Source organism: Anas platyrhynchos, chromosome 3 (assembly GCF_047663525.1).
Source record: "Anas platyrhynchos isolate ZD024472 breed Pekin duck chromosome 3, IASCAAS_PekinDuck_T2T, whole genome shotgun sequence".
NCBI lineage: Eukaryota > Metazoa > Chordata > Aves > Anseriformes > Anatidae > Anas > Anas platyrhynchos.
This window is the reverse complement of record NC_092589.1, coordinates 106,845,591-106,858,205: the sequence shown is the minus strand read 5'-3', so window position 1 is coordinate 106,858,205 and position 12,615 is coordinate 106,845,591.

The window sequence follows — 12,615 nt, the reverse complement described above, 5'->3', positions numbered from 1 at the left end:
CATGGGGAGGGATGCCATCCACCAGACCAGGTTGCTCAAAGCCCCATCCAGCCTGGACTTAAACACTTCCAGGGATAGGGCATCCCATCCACAGATTCTCTGGGCAACATGTTGCAGTGCGCCCTTAGAGGGCTCTGAGGAGACTTCATTCAGTTCTAAAGTTAGTATAAAAAAATGGAGAGTGACTTTTTACATGGGCAGATAATGATAGGACAAGGGGGAATGGTTTTAAACTAAAAGAGGCAAGATTTAGATTAGATGTTAGGAGGAAATTCTTCACTCGGAAGGTGGTGAGGCACTGCAACATGTTGCCCAGAGAAGCTGTGGATGCCCCATCGCTGGAGGGGCATCCCTGGAGGTGTTCAAGACCAGGTTGGATGGGCAACCTGCTTTAGTAGGAGGTGACATCCCTGCCCATGGTATAGCGATTAGAACTAGATGATCTTTAAGGTCCCCTTTATTCTATCCCAAGGCATTCTACGATTCTGTAATTCTATAAATATTGAAGGTATGAAAGACGGGACATTTATGGTAGTACCATTAGCATTCTGCAGTGTTTCATGGAAGTTGAAGGAATGGAAAGATGTTCTGCATACATGCAAGTTTTAAAAAAAAAAAGTTAAAAATGTAGTCAAAAGTAGTAATCCTCCAATGCAAATCATTCAAAGCAAACACAGTAAGGCACCTCTAAAGATCATGGTCGTTCATAAAACAGGGAAGGTAAGCAGTGGGGAAAAATATCTCCAGAAAATTCTGCTTATCTGTATTGGGAAGAATCTGATGCTTTTATCAAAGTCATTGAAGGAATAAAGTTTTGGTATACAGACACATAATATTTTGGAAAATAAATATCCAATTTAATACTAAGTTTTGCTGTGCAGTTTTTAAAAAGAACATTCTGCAGAATACCACCTTGCAGAACAAAGAAAAGTTGTGCACCACATTATGTTTGAACAAATGACACAAATAAATTGGGATAAATTGGGCTAGTTAGAAAGCAGCAGTTCCACTTATCACAATACTCTGAGGATTTTGAGTTTTCCTCTTCTTTATTCTTTCATGTTATTAAAAGGTGAACAGAAAAACTACTGAAAATAATATTCATGATCAACTGTTCAGGAAGAACCTGAGTAAAAAGCCTATATTAACTGCAGCAACAAAACAGAAATGCTAATAGGGACTGTATCTTTGTATTTGTTGCTTGAGGACCAGGGATTCTAATTTGCATTTCCAGGAATCTAGTTGTTTTGTTTTGTTTTGTTTTTCAATTTATTAGTAGTCCACTAACCTTGTGACTACTACCTACAGAGCCTCAAAGGCACGTGAGCATATTGTTGGGCTCTGTTGGAAGAACAGCTGTTCACATGTGCTGAAAGGTCAGGTGTTCCAGTCCGTGTCATTACTGATCCTAATTAACCACATGACTTAGCAGATCAAAGCCAGCTTCTTCTAAACTTCTTGGGAAACAAAATAGTGTCACTCCTGTCACACAGCTTCTCAAGAGTATTGAGTTTTAAATGCACCTGGAAATTTAAATGGCTTATTTATCCCTTTTCATCTATTTTTAAAGGGATTTGTCTAACTCAGTTTTAAGACATTCAGGCAAGAGAGCTTCTTTTACTTTCATCTGGTGAATACTCCATTGCTCACACTGATCTCATTGACAAGGCATCTCTTGAGTCATCGTACTCATGTCTTTCTTGAGTTTTAACCTTTTCTTTTTTTTTTTTTTTTTTCCTAAACATATAATCTGCACTGTCTTATCCTCTCCTAATTTGGCAATTTTATCTTTCAAACAGTTACAAATTATTACCATAAGTAAAAGAAATATAACAAATATTTAAAGGCTCTGATTGCACATTGTCAGAACTTTTTATTTTTCCTCCAACAGACCATATTTTCCCATTTAGAGTATTGCCTGACACAATGTTGTACTTATATACCCTTGTAACTGCTTCCCTGGAATTACTTTAGGCAGATCAGATTAGGCAGGTGATTGCTCAGAACCTCGCAGCTGAATGAAAAGTAAATTCTGTTCTCACAGAATGAATATGAAGTATGCATCTCAGCATTCTGAAGGGTAAGGCCATATTTCAAACACATGAGCCTAAAGACAATCTCATAAGTCTGTTTATTATGACTGTCAAGAGAAGCCAAATCCAGGGCCATGGGGATTTTGCTTCCTAGCCTGATTTCTGCTGTTCCCATGTGCAGGTAGATCACAGAATCACAGAATTGTCTAGGTTGGAAGAGACCTCAAGACCATCGAGTCCAACCTCTGACCTAACACTAAGAAGTCCTCCACTAAACCATATCACTAAATTCAACATCTAAACATCTTTTAAATTCTGTAGCAAGGCTGAGAGTCTGTTCGAAAGGTCTCCACACATACACGGCACACACATAGCCCAAAACAGGCACAAAGATGTCCCTGTATAAATCCCAACACTCACATAAACATGAAAATCAAGGGCCTGATCCTGCTCTTCCTCTTTGGATGATTGGGATTGAAGGTTACTTGAACACACACACACACTCACTCTTAATTCATAGGCTCAGTAATTCTTTGAAAATATCACTCAGTAATTCCTTTAAAATATCCCTAAAAACTCCCTTGAAATTCTCTCAAAGCACATCTTTAAGTCTGTCCAGCACCTGTATACAAACTTCACATTTCTTCCCCGTCACTGACTCAGACATCTCTGGGTCTCATACCAGCTTGACGTTCATCTTGAAGTTTCCTAATAAATCACATATGCACACACAAGTGCGCACACACACACGAGTGTGGTTACACAGAAAATAGAAATGAGATTGAATAATACAAAGACAGTCCATAGTAATGAGGTTCAGGACTTGGACAGGAAAACATGCTGACCAGCTGCTGGTTTGCAACTAACAGAGCCCTTTTGTCTCCATTCTCTCTAATCCCAGAAGAGATTGGACTGTGCACTTAGTCACATGGTCTGAACTTGGGTAGACCTGTGCGGTGTCAAGAGTTGGACTTGATGATCCTTAAGGGTCCCTTCCAACTCCGGATATTCTATGATTCTATGATTCTATGATAATCTCCCACACTTGTTCCTCTCTGATTCAAACATACCCCTCTCAAATATGCTGTAAGTGGTTGCTTTCCCATAAGACATATAATACTCTTGTTTCCCATGATTTATCAGCTGCAAAGTTCAGAGTAAACTTTGCAAATGCTCACCTGAGCAATTTTTTCCAAGTGCTCAGACATGTGTGACTTGAGAAGTTTCATCTTCATCATCATCTCCTTTTATCTCCTTGTATCTGGGTTTGTGTATCTGGATATTTATTATGTTTATTATTCTTTTTCTCTCTCTTTTTCTTTCTTTCTCTCATTCGCTTTCTCTCTCTCTCTTTTTCTTTTTGTTTTATGGGGAATAGCTACTAACCAGATACCCTTACAAAACAGTTTCCTTTAATTTCAGATAGCAACTCATTCTTTACTTTGCCCATACCCTTAAAACATCTCTATGTGCTTAGCAGAGATGCTAAATAAATGTCAAACTTGTTGAGTTAATATAACCCATGATAAGCTTTTAAATATTTGAAAAAATCCAGCAACTATATATCTATTATGAAAAAAAAAAAAGAAATTCTAGAAACAAATCAGACTTCCAAAGTGTTTATTTTTATAACTTCCTTTTACTGGCAGCATCTATAATCTTTTCAGTGGCCATCATGATGCTTGAGAAATAGAACTGTCCTAAGCCTTGTGAACGTTTCACACAAGTCTGTTGATTAGCTTTTTGACACTGTTCTTAGGCTATGATGTGTGGACCAGAAGTAATGAAACTGATATCACTGTGTCCTGATAAAACAAATAAAGTCACTATTTATGTCTGCTTTGATAAATTCTACTTCAAACTTACAAAATCCTTCTTATTACATGTGACGTAATGGCCACACAGACACCACCATGGCCACACTCTCACAACTACAGATATTAATATTATTGAACACTAGCAACACACACTAAGGAAAATTTGAACCAATGATAAGTCTCCAAATGTGTATTTTGGCAAAATATCGTAAGATATCAAAATATCTATAACATATAATTTGTTTAAGTAAGACAAGAGTCATTGATGTATGTATTAAAGAATGTATATTTAGAAATCATTTATTTGGAAGCCAATACAAACTTAGAGAAATAACACTGGGGAAAAAAAAAAAAAAAAGTAGCTGTGAACTACACAGATGAATAGATGGAAGATGAGTAATCTTTCCCCCCCAGCAAATGCCCCAATGCATGCTTCTGAACACCACATATAGGAAAAAAATAGTCACTCTGTAACAGAAAGAGTGTTTTCTGTCTTTCTGGGGTCTAATCTACTATCTCTTAATCTAATTTCAAAAGTACAGGTGGCTGCTTTATACCTAACTTTCATATTTTTCATTATTTTTCTATTGGTAAAACAAGGCTAAGTGAAATTTCATAATCCTGTAACAACATAGAAGGATAAATCCATAGAAAAAATACATAAATAAATAAATAAGGATGCTCTGAAAATGACAAGAAAAAACATAGAGAGGCTCTCACTGAAAAATGTGAACTCTGAAAGCTGAATATTGCTACACTTTTCATGACAATACTCCCCATTTTCCAACATAAAATCTATTAAAATTATTGATATTCTATGAAACTTAGGTCAAGAAAATAAAGAGAGTGGAAAAGAAAGGAAATTAAAGACACATATATACTTTAAAAGAAAAAGAAAGTAAAGAAACATTTATCAGCCTGGATAAAAACCTTTTGTATACAAATGGTATGAGAGCTTAAAATAAAATGATAATTTTACGTCTCACAGCAGGCATAATAAATGTCCAGTCTGAAGTAATGTTTACAGAAGGAAGATAGGAAGATACAATAGATAGCTTGAGATTGTACTTTTCTGCTGAAAATAAGTAGTAGTATGGTGGTCTATAATATAGCCAAAAGTGAGTTTTTGTCTTTTTTTTTTTTTTTTTTTTTTAGAACTGATAAAACGGTAAAATAAATGTGGGCACTCTAAATATATAAATTTCTAGTAAAAATATGCCTATATTGCCTATATTATTCATTTTGTTGAATAATATAAAACAATAAAATAATATAAAACTCAAAAAACAGTGAGTAATTTTATTTGCAAGTGTGGACAAAAGGACAGCTATATATATCAAATGGGAAGATACAGTAACAATATAATTTAAGATATTTAAAATTGTCAGTGAAATATAGTATCAATATAATGTTTATTTCTTCTGTTCTTTTACTTGCTATTTACTTCAATACAAGCTTATGTACTAGGAAAAAAAAATCAGCCAGAAGCCATTACTCTGCATACTTCTTTCCAAAACCTGAGAGAGAGAATTGCATGTCTGAAACCAAACCAAGCCAAACCAAAACCAAAACAATAACAAACTTTATACAAGGTGATATTACAGTTGCATTTAACAAAAGGAGCATAGCCAAGTTAATTACTTAAGTATGTTCGGGAAAACCTGGTCCTATTTGCAATTCTGGTGCAATTCTATTAGGTAACTTTGGACGAGTCACTTCCCTTTGAGCATTGTTTTCCCCACAGATAGACTGCAGACACTCTTGTGTTGAGATTCACAGATGGAAGAAATATTGCTATAGAATCACAGAATCACAGAATCGTCTAGGTTGGAAGAGACCTCCAAGATCACCTAGTCCAACCTCTGACCTAACACTAACCAGTCCTCCACTAAACCATATCGCTAAGTTCAACATCTAAACGTCTTTTAAAGACCTCCAGGGATGGTGACTCAACCACTTTCCCGGGCAGCCCATTCCAATGCCTAACAAACCTCTCAGTAAAGAAGTTTCTCCTAACATCCAACCTAAACCTCCCCTGGCACAACTTTAGCCCATTCCCCTTTGTCTTGTCACCAGGTACATGGGAGAATAGACTAATCCCCACATTACCACAGCCTCCTTTAAGGTACCTGTAGAGAGCGATAAGGTCGCCCCTGAGCCTCCTTTTCTCCAGGCTGAACAAGCCCAGCTCCCTCAGCTGCTCCTCGTAGGACTTGTTCTCCAGACCCCTCACCAGCTTCGTCGCCCTTCTCTGGACTCTCTCAAGCACCTCCATGTTCTTCTTGTAGTGAGGGACCCAAAACTGAACACAGTACTCCAGGTGCGGCCTCACCAGAGCCGAGTACAGGGGGACAATCACTTCCCTAGACCTGATGGCCACACTGCTTCTTATACAAGCCAGGATGCTGTTGGCCTTCTTGGCCACCTGAGCACACTGCTGGCTCATATTCAGCTGACTATCAACCAATACTCCAAGGTCCTTCTCCTCCTGGCAGCTTTCCAACCACTCATCTCCCAGCCTGTAGATCTGCTTGGGATTATTGTGCCCCAGGTGCAGGACCTAATAATTGGCCTTGTTGAACTTCATGCAGTTGGCCTCATCCCATTGGTGCAGCCTATCCAGATCCTCCTACAGAGCCTTCCTACCCTCGAGCAAGTCAACACATGCACCTAACTTGGTGTCATCTGCAAACTTACTGAGGGTGCACTCGATCTCCTCATCCAGATCATTGATAAAGATATTAAAGAGGACCAACCCCAGTACTGAGCCCTGGGGAACGCCACTAGTGACCAGCCTCCAACTAGATTTGACTCCATTCTCCAAGACTCTTTGGGCCCGGCTATCCAGCCAGTTTTTAACCCAACAAAGCATACGCCAGTCCAAGCCATGAACAGACAGTTTCTTGAGGAGAATGTTGTGGGGAACGGTGTCAAAAGCCATACTGAAATCAAGGCAGACCACATCCATAGCCTTTCCCTCATCCACCCAGCATGTTACGTTGAGATTCACAGGTGGAAGAAATATTGCTATAATGTTAATATCTTTTCACCCAGCCCTTATTTCAGTCATGTACAAAGGTGCCTTGGTGTCAATTGGCTGATTGATGGGTTATAGCTATTCAACACTGATGATAGGGCATCTAAACAACCACATGAAATAAATGTTTTTGCCAGTATTATAAATGCTCTCTTCAAATTACTTAGGAATACATCATGGGACAACAATGTGAACAGCCATAAAGGCAAACCAGTAAGCTTACTGGCAAAGACTGATATCTCCTTAGCCAGGGGCACCTGAATTACCCCAGATGAACTCAGTGCTGTGGTGAGCTCAATGGGAGTTCTTGATATCCCAGATGAGCTAAGTGGGAACAAAAGACATTTCTGATAAGCAAACTAGGAGATGAGACATCCTTGGTACATCTGGTAGAACAAAGCAACTGTGTTGATGAACAAAGCCAGGAACTGATATCCTACATCCAGTTATGTATCTGCATAAAAGGTATAAAAAGTAACTCTATCTACACAAAATAAGTATCTTTGCAAGACAGCATCTCTGCAAGAACTTCTCTACAAAAATATGAGATGTCCCGGAGAGAGTGGACCATTGCCAGGAGTGCCTGCTTGACTTTGGACTCCATGATGCAGATCCTCTCTGAAGCAGGACTTTTTCTGTTGTCGATTAGCCCCACTACTGGGAGGGGTATGGTGAGTGTCATACCAGTAACACGTCACATAAGATAGATGTAGACACACACAGAGGCAAATGATCATAAGTACTTGCTTCACTAGTTGGGATTCTGTAGTAACTTATCTAATAATATAGTAATATATACTTACTATACTCTTGTGATATATACTTGCTTTCCTAGTCGTAATTCGGTAGAATTACACATATGTGTTCTGTTGTAGTAATTTGTAATAAAAATAATTTATGGGATCAAAGCCTCCATGTTCTTGTGTATTTTGGAATCCTGAGAACTTCGCTGAACAGCCAGAGGTCAGGTAACTTTTTCACAGGCAATTATGAAGATCACTACAGAGATGTACCATGGAAATGTGTTCTAAAAGCAGGAATTACACTTAATAATAATAATAATAATAATAATAATAATAATAATAATAATAATAATAATAATAATAATAATAATAATAATAATGTAAAACCCACAGAAATAGATGAAAAAAGTTAAATGCTTTTTTTGTCCTCAGGAGTCACAGACAAGTGGGGTAAACATGACCCCCATCAGATGCTGAAAAGCTTTAGAGTTGCCCATCCCTGTGGAATGAAGTTCTCACATAGAACAACTGCAAGATCTCTTTCTGCAGAGAAATGAAGAGATAATATATTATTTTATATTTTTTTTGTCTTGTCCATTTACCTAAGTTCTCCTTCCACATCTTTCATTCCTGTTAAGTAATGGTTCACGTTTTTAAGCAGTGTCTACAGTTTTGACAGAGTTCATGTATGGAACAGTCCCAATCCCATATAAAACAGACTTATTGCCTAGAAGTGACCTCAAGAGGTTGCACGATTATCCCTCTAGTTCATGGCAGGATCAGTACATGACAGATGCTTGCTAAACCTGTTCTTAAAGACCTCCCATGACAGAGATTTCAAAAGCTCCTATGCACTTCAGTGCTCATTTGCTTTAATAAAACCTCTTTATGCAGAACTTTTATGAAAAAAGGATGGGATAAGTAGTCAAAATGGGAATTTGATCTTAATACATTGAGAATAATTTAAAGTAAGACAGAGTTTACTTCAACAAATAATTTTGCAAAGCTCTTAGGTAAACTTACAGAAAAATGTAATGTATTAACTAAACATATGCACAAACAGTACATGTAAAAAATCTTATTTGTATTTATTCATTTATAATGAACCATTTTCACTAAAAGAGAAGCAAGGACTATTTTTAGTTAAAAACTTCTTTTATTATCCCCAGTGGAAAGAAGCCCATTTTGTAATATGCAAACTGAAAAATGAATTAATTATTTTGATTGTAAACATCATGCATCTCAGCACATTTTAATTTCATAAAGTCCAAGTCACTCCAACTTCTAAGGCTTTTTAAAATATGATAAAGTATTTGTTCTTACAAGAATCAACAGGCTTATACTTGACATGAAAATTTGTGGAGTGGAAATGTAAGAAGCATTACATGAAACAGGGAAATAATAGTACAGGAAACAATGAGATGAGGGAAAGAAACATCTTTCATTTTTAACCTTGCAGATTACAGATAAGATACCAGGCATATTAATCTTTCAAAGTAGTTTCTCACTCATCTTGAGGAATGATTTATGTCATCAAATCTCAATGCCATGCTCTATGATTTAATGTATTTCATTTAGCACAAGAAGGACCTTCTCTATGTGCCAACAAGAAAGTTATAAGAGCTAGAGATGAGACATGCTGGGTTTCACACCAAATCCCATCAGCTTTAGCAGTGAAAGCTTGTCAGCCTTGCCACTGTGCAATTGGGAACAGCAGATCTCTGGACCCAGACATCAGTGAGCAGGGTGGACACACAAAGTGGAGTCTGTAGGTCTCCTAAGACTATTTTGGAATTGCAGTCATGGGGTGTACAATGCAAAAGAAGCTATGGAGCAGAAACCAGAATGCTAGCTCATGTCAACCCAGAAAGACACAATATGGGTTTCTTTTCTGTTGCTTTCCTTCTAGCCTCCATAATAGTCTTATTCCTATGAATTTTTTGTTGTAACCCCAACAGTGTGGATGAAGGATAACCTCAGTCTGCCTAGTCTTTCAACTGCAGCATGCTCCCAAATGATTTGCTTGAATTCCTTCAGAATGTATGACATATGTCTTCTTCTCAGTAATTGCCCTAGTGAGCATCAGAGAATTATCTATTGCTCTGACTCACACAGATAAGATAGAATGAACTGTCCATGAAATTGGGGCTTATTACCAGTTGTTACCCACTTAGTTTGCAGGTTTCTCATGAACCATACTTTTGAGGAGCCTGTCTAGGTGCATCTCTTTCTCTTTCATAATGTGAATCACAACCCTGAAGCTAGGATGGTGTTGCTCTCTCTTGGGGGGGACCAGGAGCCTTCACAAATGCAGCTCAAATACACCTAACTGGACCCATATGGCTAAAAGTCGGGTAAAATGATAATGGCTTAATGTGCTCTGTAATGAACCCCACAGTTTTGGTCTCCAAATTCATGCCTTAGTTACATTCAGCCTCTGGAGCAAGTATCCCCAACTTCTGGTGCTGGTCTTGGTCTCCCAGCTGCACCAGCTGGACTTGATCTCAATTTCTTTCCTGGCCATCTGTTGGGATTCCCTTCTCAGAGAAACGGACCAGCCCACAACCTCCATAACACAGAGTAACCATGAGAAGCAAGATTTCAGGGTACCCCATAGCACTCACCCACCCAAAGCATTGTTAGCACTCTTTTCCCATGATCTGTCAATGTATTGGTTCACCAAGTCACTAGTATTTGCTCTGAATGGTATTGTTACACCAATACCCCAATGTTTCCCCCAACAGGGGAAAAAATTTGTCAGTTCTGTGTGGGAGATACTGTACATAGATATTGTCAGAAAAGTACCAGTTCACCTAGGACAGAAAATCCAGCCTCCTACCCTTTGCAATTACTCGTGTGAGAGAAATCAGATTGTTTTTGTCTTGTGCTTGCATAAGCCTTTTATCTTTTTCTTGTTCAACTCTCTTCTTTAGTCATTTATTTTTCATTCTTTCCATGATCGTTCAGTCAGGCCCCAAGGGGGGTTGCTCATAAATATTCAGAAATCTGTTTGTTTGCTAGAAATGAAATTCTTTCCAGATACAGCACTGAACAAAGTGAAACTGTCACAACCTGAACCTCCTACACTCTGTAATGTTGTTCTACCATGGCCATTATTGTACCTTGTCTTCCTATATTATATTACATCTTTCAAAACCCAAGATTTAAATGATTTTATGTAGCATTAGCTGCTATACATGTTATCAATTTTAAAACGTATGTTTTAGACAATCTGGTAGAATTAGTCTCTAAAAGGCCTTTGGAGGAAAAAAGGGAAAAAAAAAAAAAAAAAAAGTTCTATTGTTCTATTAAAACCAACATCCCAAAAAAGCCCACAAACAGCAAATAAAAAACCACAGTGGGAATTTATATAACCCAAATCTCTCATTATGTATACTACTTGAAATTAAAGTAATTATTCTGTTAGAGTTGATGATTAAAAACAACATACAAATGTTTAGAAGCTAGTAGTTGCTCTTCAGGTGCAGCAATTAATGATTTCTGTAATATTTTTGTCTGCCATAAAAACTTTATAGCACATAGATAAATTTAAAGGTATACTTTTATGAAAATTAAAAATAGGCAAATCAAAACAATATCTTGTACTCTAGCTGCAAATTGAACTTTGCAAAACAGAAAAATCCAGTGTCTAATATTGCACAAAACTCAAAAAAAAAAAAGTTAAAAAAATCATTCATAGTATCTTCTTCTTATAGCCTATATTTTTAGTGGAAAAAATAAACTGTTGAATTTTCCACAGAGTCAGCTAACTCATTTCAGACTGAAGGTTTTTTCACTCCAGTTTTTTGTAGAGCATTAATTTCATACCAGATACCAATACAAGAATAAGTTACAAAACTGTACTTAAGAACAGCGTTCTTTGAATAACTCCCATTCTTGCTTTTTAAATAGATTTAATCTGATCTTTCGAACATAATGAGATTTAAGTTTCAAATACACTGTACACAGTATTATTTCAGCTACTTAGAAATCTCAGTGAGATATTTTTTGCTTATTTTGTTCACTAACAGTGGAATGCAGTTTGCAGCAGCCATTTATTTAGGTAATCAACCTCGGTTAATCTAGGATTTATTTCTAGACTGAGAGAAGTGTGTTTTATTCTATTGTATCCTAAAATCTGTGCTTGAGAAATGACTAATGAGCATCCACTCAGACGCTCAGATCCACCACTTAGAAAGATGACACAACAAGCTTATTTGTTCAGTTTTGGCTACAGTGAGGCAAGATGAATCGTATGTGAATGTGGGCGTTTCACCCTGCTGGCCAGCTACACTGGACCACAACCACACTCTCACTTCTTCTCCTCAAAGAAAGAGGGGGAGAAAATATGATGGAAAAGGGCTCTAGAACTGAGATAAGGACAGGAAGATTGCACAAAAATTACCATCATGGTCAAAATAGACTAAGTGTAGGGAGGTTAATATAATTTATTGCCTAACAGACTAGAACAGAAGTGAGAAACTGAAAAAAAAAAAAGTAAAAATACCTTCTCCAATACACCCACTTCTACCTCCTTCCCATCAATAAGGATGTGGTGATTTTACTTGGGTGGGCAGCCAAGCTCCACCATAGACACTTTCACACTCCCCCTCCTCAAAGGGAAAGGGGGAGAAAATATGATGCAAAGGGCTCAAGGGTTGAGATAAGGATGGGGAGGTTGCTCAACAATTATCATGATGGGCAAAACAGACTCAGAGTAAGGAGACAGTAAATTTTATTACCTATTATTAACAAGCTAAAGAAGTGAGAAACAAAAGAAATAAATCATAAATGCCTTCCCCTCATCCACCCTCCTCCACCTCCTCTCCCTGAGTGGTGCAAAGGAATGGGGAATGGGGGCTGTGGTCAGTCCCTGACACTTCGTCTCTGTCACTCCTTCACAGTCCCTCTCTGCTCCTACTCCACGTGGGGTCCCTCCCACGGGATGCCAGCCTTCCCGAACTAATCCTGTGGGGCTGCCCACA